Source organism: Pan troglodytes, chromosome X (assembly GCF_028858775.2).
Source record: "Pan troglodytes isolate AG18354 chromosome X, NHGRI_mPanTro3-v2.0_pri, whole genome shotgun sequence".
NCBI lineage: Eukaryota > Metazoa > Chordata > Mammalia > Primates > Hominidae > Pan > Pan troglodytes.
The window spans coordinates 52,466,226-52,477,241 of NC_072421.2; the positions used below are offsets into that span (position 1 = coordinate 52,466,226).

General features: G+C 43.5%; 1 pseudogene; it reads left to right on the forward strand.

The window, feature by feature from the left end:
* The first annotated feature begins 1,714 nt into the window (after positions 1-1,714).
* Positions 1,715-11,016, forward strand: part of LOC129138673 (X antigen family member 5-like) — a 37,868-nt pseudogene continuing 28,566 nt past the window's right edge.

The following is an 11,016-nucleotide window of genomic DNA, read 5'->3' on the forward strand; positions in this document are numbered from 1 at the left end:
AATAAGTCGGTAGATGCTCACATCAATCCTACCAGAAAGTTGAAGTGTGAGTGAGTGTGAGGAGGAGCCCGTGGGCGTGGTCCATGGCTTCCTAGGGAGAAGGGCCTTGAGGTTCTTATCCTTCTCCTAACAGGCAGTGATGCAGCCATGGGCTTGGTGTCATGGGCAGCCCAGACGCAGGAGTAAGGAGGGCCATAGAGGGGAGGAATGTCAAGTGAACATGGAGTATTTTTGCTGTTGTTGTTTGTTTTTGTTTTTGAGACAGGGTCTCACTGTGCCACCTAGTCTAGAGTGCGGGGGCATGATCATGGTTCACTGCAGCCTCAATCTCCTGGGCTCAGGTGATCCTCCCACCTCAGCCTCCCACATAGCTGGAACTGCTGGCAGGCACAACCATGCTCAGCTAATTTTTTGTATTTTTAGTGGAGAAGGGGTTTCACCATGTTGCCCAGGCTAGTCTCAAACTCCTGGTAGAGTGAGTTTTGAGCAGGGAAACTATGTGTGTTATGTGAGTACCAGAGGCATATGAAACTGCTCACAGAGGACAGATTCAGAAATGCTCATTTGGGACCTGGGAGAGAGCAGAGGACGGCAGCGGGGGATAGGGTATTGTGAGGTGGGTCACCAGAGCCCACAAGGCAGGCACCAATCTCACTGTGCATGCTTCTTGGGGGCTGGCCTCAGGGCACACGTTCATTACGTGTCTTCCCGTGGGCCCCTTCACCCACGTGGTGAATGCGGGGAAGCTGTGAAGGTGTAAAGGTCACCATTCCAGCAGTCTGGACTCTTTCTCCCCTACTGAGACTCAGCTGGTAGGTCTGCAGGCCAGTCCTCCCAGGAGTTGAAGTGTGAATGAGTGTGAGGAGGAGTCAGTAAGCTTCGGAAGGGTCGGGTGATGTGGTCCCTGGCTTACAGGGAGAAGGGTTTCAAGTTCATGGTCCTCCTCTTGTGGGGGCGCCGCCATGGGCCCTATTGTGGGGAGTGTCAGAATGAGGGAGGAAGGAAGGCTGCAGACAGGGGATGTGCGGTCAGGTGAACATGGGGTGAGTGCTGGGGGTGCTGTTGTGGGTATCTGAGTGCCAGAAGGGCCTGGAACCCCCGACAGAGGACAGATTCCACATTCCTCGGTGGGGACCCACGAAAGGGTGGTGTGGGCACTAAGGAAGGAGCCTGGAAACTCGGAACGCTGCGGGCTAATGACCATGGCTCCAAGGTCTGCAGAGCTTCTGATAAAGGTGTCCAGTAAGGAGCGCCCAGTGCTGTGTGACAGCTTCTCAACTCCACCCTGGAGTTTCTAATGGGCAGGGCTGTGCATTCCAACAAAACTTGATTTTGGGGGAGGTGTAAAATGGGCCTAGAAAATGGGTGTGTGATGAAAGCAGTGGTCACTCCAATTTTAATTCTCTAGGTGTGTAAACTTAAATGTCTTCACAATGGAAAGTCCAGTTGTGAAACCAAACCTGATTGGAAATACTGTGTGTCTCTTGCCAGAAGCCTTAAGACATTGCTCAACTAGCTTGACCAACTTAAATGACTGTGCAAGCATTCTATTCAGAAGGTTCACACACTTATAACTGCTCTAAAACATACTTTCAAAGTATTTCCATTCTTCAAAAAAAAAAACAAGTTAACATTTGTCCACGGATGTGGACAAATATAGCTATCCTCTCAAGTGCATTTTCCCAATCACAGTACTCTGTTTGCAGAGTGAAATATGAGTTGGTGAGGAAGATCAACATATAGGCTTACACCAAAGTAATATTTACAACCTCTTCACATGATTGGGCTTCTCTTTATGAGTGACTTAATATTCAATGTTTTCTACTAGGAGCAATTTCTTTTTGTGGTAGTGTTGTTGAACCAGTATAGATACACTGATAAAGGTCTCCCATGTTGATAAAAAGTGATTGTGGCGTCTCATGAAGGAAAGAGTAACCCAAGAGGGCTACATCCTGGTTTTGCCTGAATGTGTGAACTTGTTTTCCCCAGATTTGACTGGTGATTTCCTCCTCATGCTTATTCATAGAGCATTACACACATTCAACCCAACATAAATAAAAATGGCTACCCAAGCTGTTGAGGGTAACAGTCTTAGAGTAACCTCTCTATGGGAAGAGTAACTTTATGAAGAATAAGTATGTGGAATAGTGTTGGGATAGTGTTGGAGCATGTCTTTAAACATGCATATGATTAGAAGTATCTATGTAATCTGTATTCATATTATTCACAGGCATTGACAAGAAATTTTTTATTTGCACACTCACACATGCACACACACAAACACACACACACGAACATGTGTGCATGCACACACACACACCCCTTGTCCCAGGAGCCCAGTGTGCCAGAGCCTCAACAAGAAGAACCACCAGCTGAAAGTTGGGATCCTACACCTGGTCAGAAGAGAGAAGAAGATCAGGGTGCGGCTGAGATTCAAGGTGCTGGGAAGGGAAAAAAAGAATGTTTATTGGGAGAGGGAGGCCTATATGGGCATCATGGCTTATGCCATGACCAGTAACAGGAGGAAAGAAAACATGAGGAAAGGATCTCAAACATTTGCTGAGAGTTGGCTGGAAAGGTGACAGGCATACTTTGCAGCTTCCTGCAGTCCCTGGATATGATGATTCTTCTCTTTTTCTTCGAGATGCATTTTGTAAGCTTGAAAATACAGTCCTTCCTAAATCAGATAAAACCATTTAATTGGTTGTATAAAAATGTACATTATTTCACTAGTTTAATTTGATCTTCTTAGGATGTTGCAGTGTGACCTCCTCAGCCATGCTGTCCACAGTGTTGTAAGCACCCTTTAATAGCATGTGGAGTGCCAAGTCACCCTACCTTATAACACCCTGAATAAAGCCCACTTGCAAAGGGATGTTAGCTTCATTTTATAAATAAGAAAAATGAGGCCAGACAGCGCAGTGGCTCACGCCTGTAATCCCAGCACTTTGAGAGGCCTATGCGGGATAACCTGAGGTCAGGAGTCCGAGATCAGCCTGGCCAATATGGTGAAACCCCATCTCTACTGAAAATACAAAAATTAGCTGGGCATGGTGGCACACCCCCGTAATCCCAGCTACTAAGCAGGCTGAGGCAGGAGAATCCCCTGAGCCTGGGCGGCGGAGGTTGCAGTGAGCCAAGATTGTGCCACTGCACTCCAGTGCAAGTGGGTGACAAAGACTCCGTTTCAAAATAAATACATAAATAAATGAATAAGAAAACTGAGCCTCAGAGATTGAGACTTACCAAGAACAATTGACTCATGGAGAAGGAATTCATATTTTTGTTCCAAGGTTTGCATTCTTCCTACCATCTATGTTAGAAAATGTGAATGATTTTGCTTAAAAATATTTAATACTCAAAAGTATCTGTATTGTAAGGTACTTCACTATTGGCTCAGGACAAAACGCAGTTCAGTGAAGCAACTCCAGAAACGAGGGCAGTGAATGAAAGCCACTGTTTCTTTGAGGTGTATTTTTGACAGTATGTTTGGTAAAAAGCTGGATAATTCAGGACACTGGCATACAGGTAACTATATTAGTAGGATTTTCAAGGGGCTTTTAAAAGTTGTTTCAATATTTTTATAATTAGAAAACTCAAAGTACGATAAGATTATCATGAAACAGAAATTGTTTTTTCAACGGATAGCATTTTCAAACTAAAGATAGACAGAATTTGGGCCACGGATTATTTTAGCAATTCACTGTTAAGGGGTTTCCAGAATATGCCTGTCAACAATACCCATTGATTTCTTTGCACTTCAGTTCCCATACTCTCACTGGAAGACAGTGATTTTGCTGTTACATTGCATACATTTTTCTTAGTGACATTCATGTATGGAAAGTTACATGAAGGGCATTTGGACCTAAGCATTACTTTAATTAAGTTTAACCCCAACATTTTCAAGGTACCTCAACAGGGTATGAGTGTCAGAACTATAAGATTTTTCCTAGGCCCACCAATACATCGATCTAATCATAGAAATTTACATTTAAGTTTTGATTAAAATGTTATCCATGGGGCAGTCTTCAGATTTCCAAGGTAGCTGTGTGTGTATAATATACAGTGGTAAAGTATGGGAAATGTAGGTGTGCTGAGACTTATCCTCCCTGAAATGACTGCCTTCTGACAGTTCCCCTAAACCAAAGATGCAAATCAGTTGTTTGGACTGGACGAGGAACCTTAGAGGGAAAGGTCCCTCAGTGGGAGGCCATATCGGGGGCCTTGGCCAGCTCCTGCCTGATGACTGTATGTCCTGCTGGGGGTGCCCTAACAAGGGTAAACTCTTGGTGTCCAGGGGTATCACCTGTGCCCTGTGGGATTGTTCTTACCTGTACGCCCTGACTAGCCCATCACTGCCTCATCCCTGGAAGGCATTCACATCAGCTTCAGCTTCCTGGCAAGAGCTGTGCTGAGCCTGAAATGGTGGCTTGGGCTGGACAAAAATACAGAATCTTAGTTAGGAAGTCACCTGTCTTTGTCAGATAGACCTTCACTATTAATAGGATTTGTATAAGATGGCTGTGATGGGAAATCTGATGTGTCAATTTTGCTAGGCCACGATACATGAGAAATGTTCACTTTGACCAGGGTATATGTCTCTGTGAAGGGTTTTCTTTACATGAGAACTAGCATTTAAATCAGCAGACTTCAAGTAAACCTAATTGCCTTACCCAATGTGGGTGGGCCTCATCCAGTCCCTTGAAGGCCTTCAGAGAAGAAGACTGGGGTCCTCCTCAAGTTGAAGAAATTCTGCCTCCACCCTGCCCTTGGATTTGGGCTCTCATATCACCTCTGCCCTGGCTCTCCAGCCTGACATCCTGCTCTGGGAGATTTGGACTTGCCAGTCGCAACAGCTGCATGAGCTATGTCTTCAAAACCGCACCCCCCGTCTCTCTCTCTCTCTCTCTCTCTCTCTCCACACACACACACACACACACACACACACACACACACACCCAGAGGAACCCTAACAAATAGGGTGCTTATATCTGGGACCCTTGAAGGGCATAACTGAGATCAGTACTGCAGGTTGGTCTCACTCTGCTGCATGGCTTCTAAGGCAGAGGCCTGTTGTGTTCCCCTCCCGCCCTCTGCAGACTGACATCCATGTGGCTCATCACTGTGACTCAGGGTTTGGTCATCCAACCATGCAGAGGTCACTACAATTCCACAAGTGTTCCCTGCCCTCCTTCTGCCTATGAGGTCCTCTATCCCATCCTGAGGACACAGAGATCTACTGGGTATGTTTCCAGTCTTCCAGGAAGGAGCCAGGAGCCTGGTGAGGGAGATACACCTGCAGCAGCAGTAACAGCAAGGGGCATAGCCAGTGTGTTCACCAACTCATGAGAGATCACATTACCAACATCTCCCACTTAAGTTTCCCCATCAACTAACAGCTTATCCTGAAATTATCATGTTCGTAGGTAAGTTGGATTCCCCTTATTCTATTGGCCCCCAATATGCACAGATACAAAAAAACTGATACTGGAATGTTCTGTCAGAGTGAAATCCAAGAATGGAATGCCTTGCTGTGATGTGATTTTCGAAGCAATCAATAAGGCTTTATAAGTTCCCAGATGAAGCAACATACAGGCCTCCCTCAGTTTAAAGGGAGTGACATGTATGGGAAATCCAGTTTATTGAAGACTCTGGAAAAAGACGTTTGCCTGCCTGTAACACTCAGTACCCAAATGCAAGTAGCACCTGCCAATCATTCCAAAAACTGCAGCTGCTCTCAGAAATTTCTAAAATGCCCCAAAGTGGCCGAAGATATTCTGGCTATAAACCACAAGTTTAGGATTGAAAAGAAGTATCCTCAAACTTCTTATTTACATCAAAAGAATAGGAATGTTGCCGTTGGTACAGAGAAAATAGAGCAGGGTAGCGTGGAGAAGGACACAATGTTCCCCAGGAGGGTTTGCAGGCACCTTCCTCCTCTGTCCTGCTTTCTGTGATAAGAAAGTCATTCAGGGATAGGTGAGGTGGCTCCTGCCTCTAATAGAGGTTGAGGAGTGAGTATTGCTTGAACCCAAGAGTGTGAGATCAGCCTGGGCAACATAAGGACACCCCACCTCTACAAAAAATAATTGGCTGTGGGCGGTGGAGCCTCCATGTAGTGAAACTACTTGGGAGGCTGAGATGGAAGGATCACTTCAGCCTGGGAGGTTAGGGCTGCACTGAGTCATGATTTTTCCACTGCATTCCAGGCTGAGCGACAGACCCGGTCTGAAACAGCAACAACAAGTGGTTTGGGGCCAGCTGGGGTGTGCCGGGAAGCTTATCCTGGAAAAGATACTGTTGCTAGGTAAGTTGGATTCCCTTCATTTTTACCCCAGGCATGCAGAGCTACTAAGCAAACTGATACTGGAATGTTGTGTCAGGGTGGGATCCAAGAATGGAATGGCCTGCAGTGATGTGATTTTCCAAAGCAGTCAATAAGTCTTTCATAACTTTCCAGATGAAGCAACATACCAGCCTCCCTCAGTTTGCAGGGGAGTGACATGTATGGAAAATCTAGTTTATTTAAAACTCTGGAAAATGATCTTTGCCTCCCTGTAACGCTCAGTCCCCAAATGCCAGTAGCTCCTACCCATCATTCCAACAACCACAGCTGCATTCGGAAACGACCAAAATGTTTCAAAGTAGACAATGATATTCTGGCTATAAACCATGAGTTTAGGATTGAAAAGAAGTATCCTCACACTTCTTATTTACATCAAAAGAGTAGGAATATTGCGGCCAGTACAGAGGAAATAACAAGGCACCAAGGAGGAGGACACAATGTTCTCCAGGAGGGGTTACAGGCAACTCCCTCCTCTGTCTTGCTTTGCTTTTAGTGACAAGAAAGTGGTTCAGGGATAGGCACGGTGTCTCAAGCCAGCCTGGGGAACATAGGGAGACCACCATATTAAAGAAATTTAAAAAAACAGCCAGGCGTGGTGGAGCATGCCTGTAGTCTCAGCTACTTTGGAGGCTGAGGTGGAAGCATCACTTGAGCCTAGGAGTGAGCCATGATTGCTCTACTGCACCACGGGCTGAGAAAGAGAGTGGGACCCCATTTCAAACAAAACAAAAATAAGAGAAAGTGTTTCAGGGCCAGCTGGGGTCTGTGGTGAAGCTTCATTTCAAAAGTCAATCACTGCTATTGGACATTGATGCTCAGGATGTTTCCTTGGTAGTCATAGTTCTGAGATCCCAGGACTGATGTCCTTCTCGGCAAGGACAGCCCTCTCCAGGCTGGGGCACAGGAGGAAGGTGCCAGGCTAGGTTGTCAAGCTACCATGGATAGCTGTCTGCTGTAGAATCACAGATGAGAACAGGAAAAGAACAGCTGAAAGGAGGAGAAGGGAGACAACTTCTGCAGTTGAGGAGCAGGTGCCTGTTAGTGAAGGGAAGACATTGGCCCTAAGTCCTGACATTGCTCTAGGCTCCCATGGAAGGACATGATGGTGCCAAGCAGAATCCAAGGCTGGTGGGAGGAGCAGAATAGCTGGGAACACCTCCCACCTATGCGTTCAATGGTCCCTGAGAGGAGCCCATGCCATTTTGGAATCTGAAAGGTTATTTTTTGACATTCCCTCCATTCACCGCCCATGAAGAGAAGGGATTTGAGATAAATTGAGGCCTTCAGGGAGAAAGGCCAGATGGAGTTGTGAGGCCTTCTCAAAAGTCTGTCTGCCCCACCCTTATGGTGAGTCTCACTGCGCTCATCTTGTCCTGTGTTCCTCTTTGCTCTGATGTCGATCTCCTCAACCTCATGTCTGTCCTGGGAAGAGTAGGTATATTGCAGACAGTCTTGCTACCTAAGCGATTTAATAAGGTTTCTGAAAGTTCCCAAGGCTGAGCAGTAAATTCCAAGATCCTAGGACACCACTGTGGCCACGCTACATGAGATTCGCCAGGTGTGAATCGTGGAATCTTCATTTTAAAGGATCCTGGCTTGCAACCTTAATGGAAACTTGTCTGAGAACTAGTAGCGGAGCAGAATAATCTGCTTTCCCAGCAAGACAGCTTCTTTCTCCTTTGTGAAGGTATAGAAGGGACAGGTTTGGTGTGTTCTCTGATGTACAAATCCAAGACCTTCAGGTGAGGAGACTGACACTGACGTGCTGCCTGTTATGGTAATGACACACTCAGGGCACCATCTCCAAATGATACCCAGGCCGATCCTTTCAAGTCTCCATCTCTTAACTATTTCCGAAGAAATCGAATGTCTCTTGCCTGTGCAGTCTCATGCTATGAAATCCTAACTATTTTGCAATAGCCTTTGGACCTTACTCTTGATTCCACAAATACGCAGCACAGTAGAGTTTTACATGATGTCTCTGACCTGTGGCTCCAGCACTCACTGCTGGGTGACACTGAGAAAGTTACTTAACATCTCTGTGATTCCTTTCTCCATTAGTACCACTGAAATACTACTAGTAATTGCATCTACTTCTTGGGGCAGTTTAGATCACTGACTGTGTGAAGACATGCACAGTTGTCAGGACTGTCCCTGGCACATTGTCAGTTTCCAATGATTTCTAGCTGTTACTGTTTTGCTGTTTATATTGTTGTTGTTCCCACATTTCCCTGGAGCGTGTTCCAGAGATACAGTGTCACGACTACCTTTGACCCCTTCGATGATCTTTTGATTATCACTTTATTTCCTCAGGGACTCAAGGACTGAGTCTGTGGGGCAGGGCGAGGCCATATTTTTAAGAGCATAATGAATATTCAGCTCTCCTTACAGGGTATTGTGGAGCCTAAATGTAATGCTGGGATTTCATCATCATGAGCTTGTACGAAAAATTCGAATGGAAATTTTTCTAGGAAATCGGAACACTAATGACCTCTTCATGTGATTTGTATAATGCTTGGAAAAGTAACTAGTGACTGGATAGGGATAGCACATAAGGATATAAATATTTAAAAGATTATGAATTTTCTATTTCTTAGTTTCTGCTTTTTGTATCCTATCTGTCTTTGTTTTACACGATGCCACAGGTTCTCTTACATTTTCTTCTAGAAGTGTCAAAACATTAGCTTTTACATTAAGTTCTATAATGCATTTTGAGGTAACTTTTTTTATATCGTGTGAGATAAAGGTTGAGGTTCACTTATTTGCTTGTCAATGTCCAATTATTCCACCATCATTCTCTGAATACAACATCCTTTCCCACTAAATTATCTTGGCACCTTATGGAAAAAATCAATTTAACGTGACTATATAGGTCTAGCTTTGGCCCCTTATTTCTTTTCATATGCTGATATCACACTGTCCTAATTACCACAGTTATGAAATATGTCTTGAAAACAGGTACTGAGTCCTCCAATAATTTTGTTCTTTATAAAATTGTTAGACTATTCTAGTCCCTTTGCTTTTCCATATAGATTTTAAGGCCAGCTTATCAGTTTGTAGAAACAAAAGGCTTCAAGGATTTTGATTGTGTTTACATTGAATGTATAGTTCATTTGGGAGTAACTAACTTATTCACAATCTTGAGTGTTGCAATCCATTAACGTGGTATACCTTTCCATTAATTTCAGCCTGCTTTAATATTTCACAGCAATGTTTTTTAGGCTTCTGAGTATAGTTTGTGTGCATATTTTGTTAAATTTTACCAGTAAATATTTCATGGATTTTTGCTGCTACATTAAGTGGTAATGATTTTCAATTTTCAATTATTTGTTGATGATATTTAAAAATCACATTGACTTTTGCATACTTATCTTGTACCATATTACTTTGCTAAACTCACATATGTATATATATTCAAGTCATGGGATGAATCTCATTTGGCCATGATGTTGTATATTTTTAATACATTCTTAGTTCTGAACTGCTATTATTATAGCATAGATATATATCTATGCTTTTATGAACATGAGTTATATTAGTCTGTCATGTTATTTTCTCATAATGTTTGTATGGTTTTGATATAAGGCTGATGTGGGCTCTGTAAAATGCTTTGAAAAGTGTGATCTCTTTCAATTATCATAAAGGGTTTGTGTAGAATTGATACTATTTCTTCCACAAATGTTTGCAGAATTAACCAGTGAAATCACCAGAAACATGAATTTTATTTGAGAAAAAAATTTTGTTTCATTTCTTTGTTGGTTTTAGTGAATTCAATTTCTTTAATTGGTATAAACACTATATATGTCATCTATTTCTTTGGGGGGAATGAGGTTTGCTAGCTAGTGTCCTTCAAGGAATCTTCCCACTCCATTTAAAAAATAATATTTTGGATAGTGCTTTTCACCATGTTCCCTATCATATATTTAATATCTGAATGATTTGTATTGATGTGCCCTCTGGCGCTACTGATATCTGTGATTTGTATTCTCTCTCCATTTCTCTCATCAGTCTGTCTAAAGGTTTATTAATTTGACTGTTCCTCCCAAACAAGCGACTTCTGGTTTCACTGATTTTTTTAATAGATTTTTTCATTTCTATTTAATTTATTTCTATTCATATCTTTATTAATTTTTCCTTCTTGTTGTTTTGGGTATAATTTGATTTTATTTTTCCAGTTTCTTATTTTATTTATTTGTTTAGGTTTTTTTTTTTTTTTCATAGACAGTCTGGCACTGTCACCTAGACTGGAGTGCAGTGGCACGACCTTAGCTCACTGCAACCTCCACCTACTGGGCTCAAGCGATTCTCCTGCCTCAGCCACTATGCCCAGCTAATTTTTTTTTTTTTTTTTTTTTTGAGACAGAGTCTCGCTCCTTCACCCAGGCTGGAGTGCAATGGCACGATCTTGGCTCACTGCAACCTCTGCCTCCTCAGTTCAAGCGATTTTGCTGCCTCAGCCACTTGAGTAGCTGGGATTACAGGCGCGTGCCCCCACACCCAGCTAATTTTTGTATTTTTAGTAGAGCCAGGGTTTCACCATGTTGGTCAGGCTGGTCTTGAACTCCTGACCTTGTGATCTGCCTGCCTTGGCCTACCAAAGTACTGGGATTACAGGCGTGAGCCACCATGCCCGGTCAACTGTTTTTCTAGTTTCTTAATGTGGAAGCTTA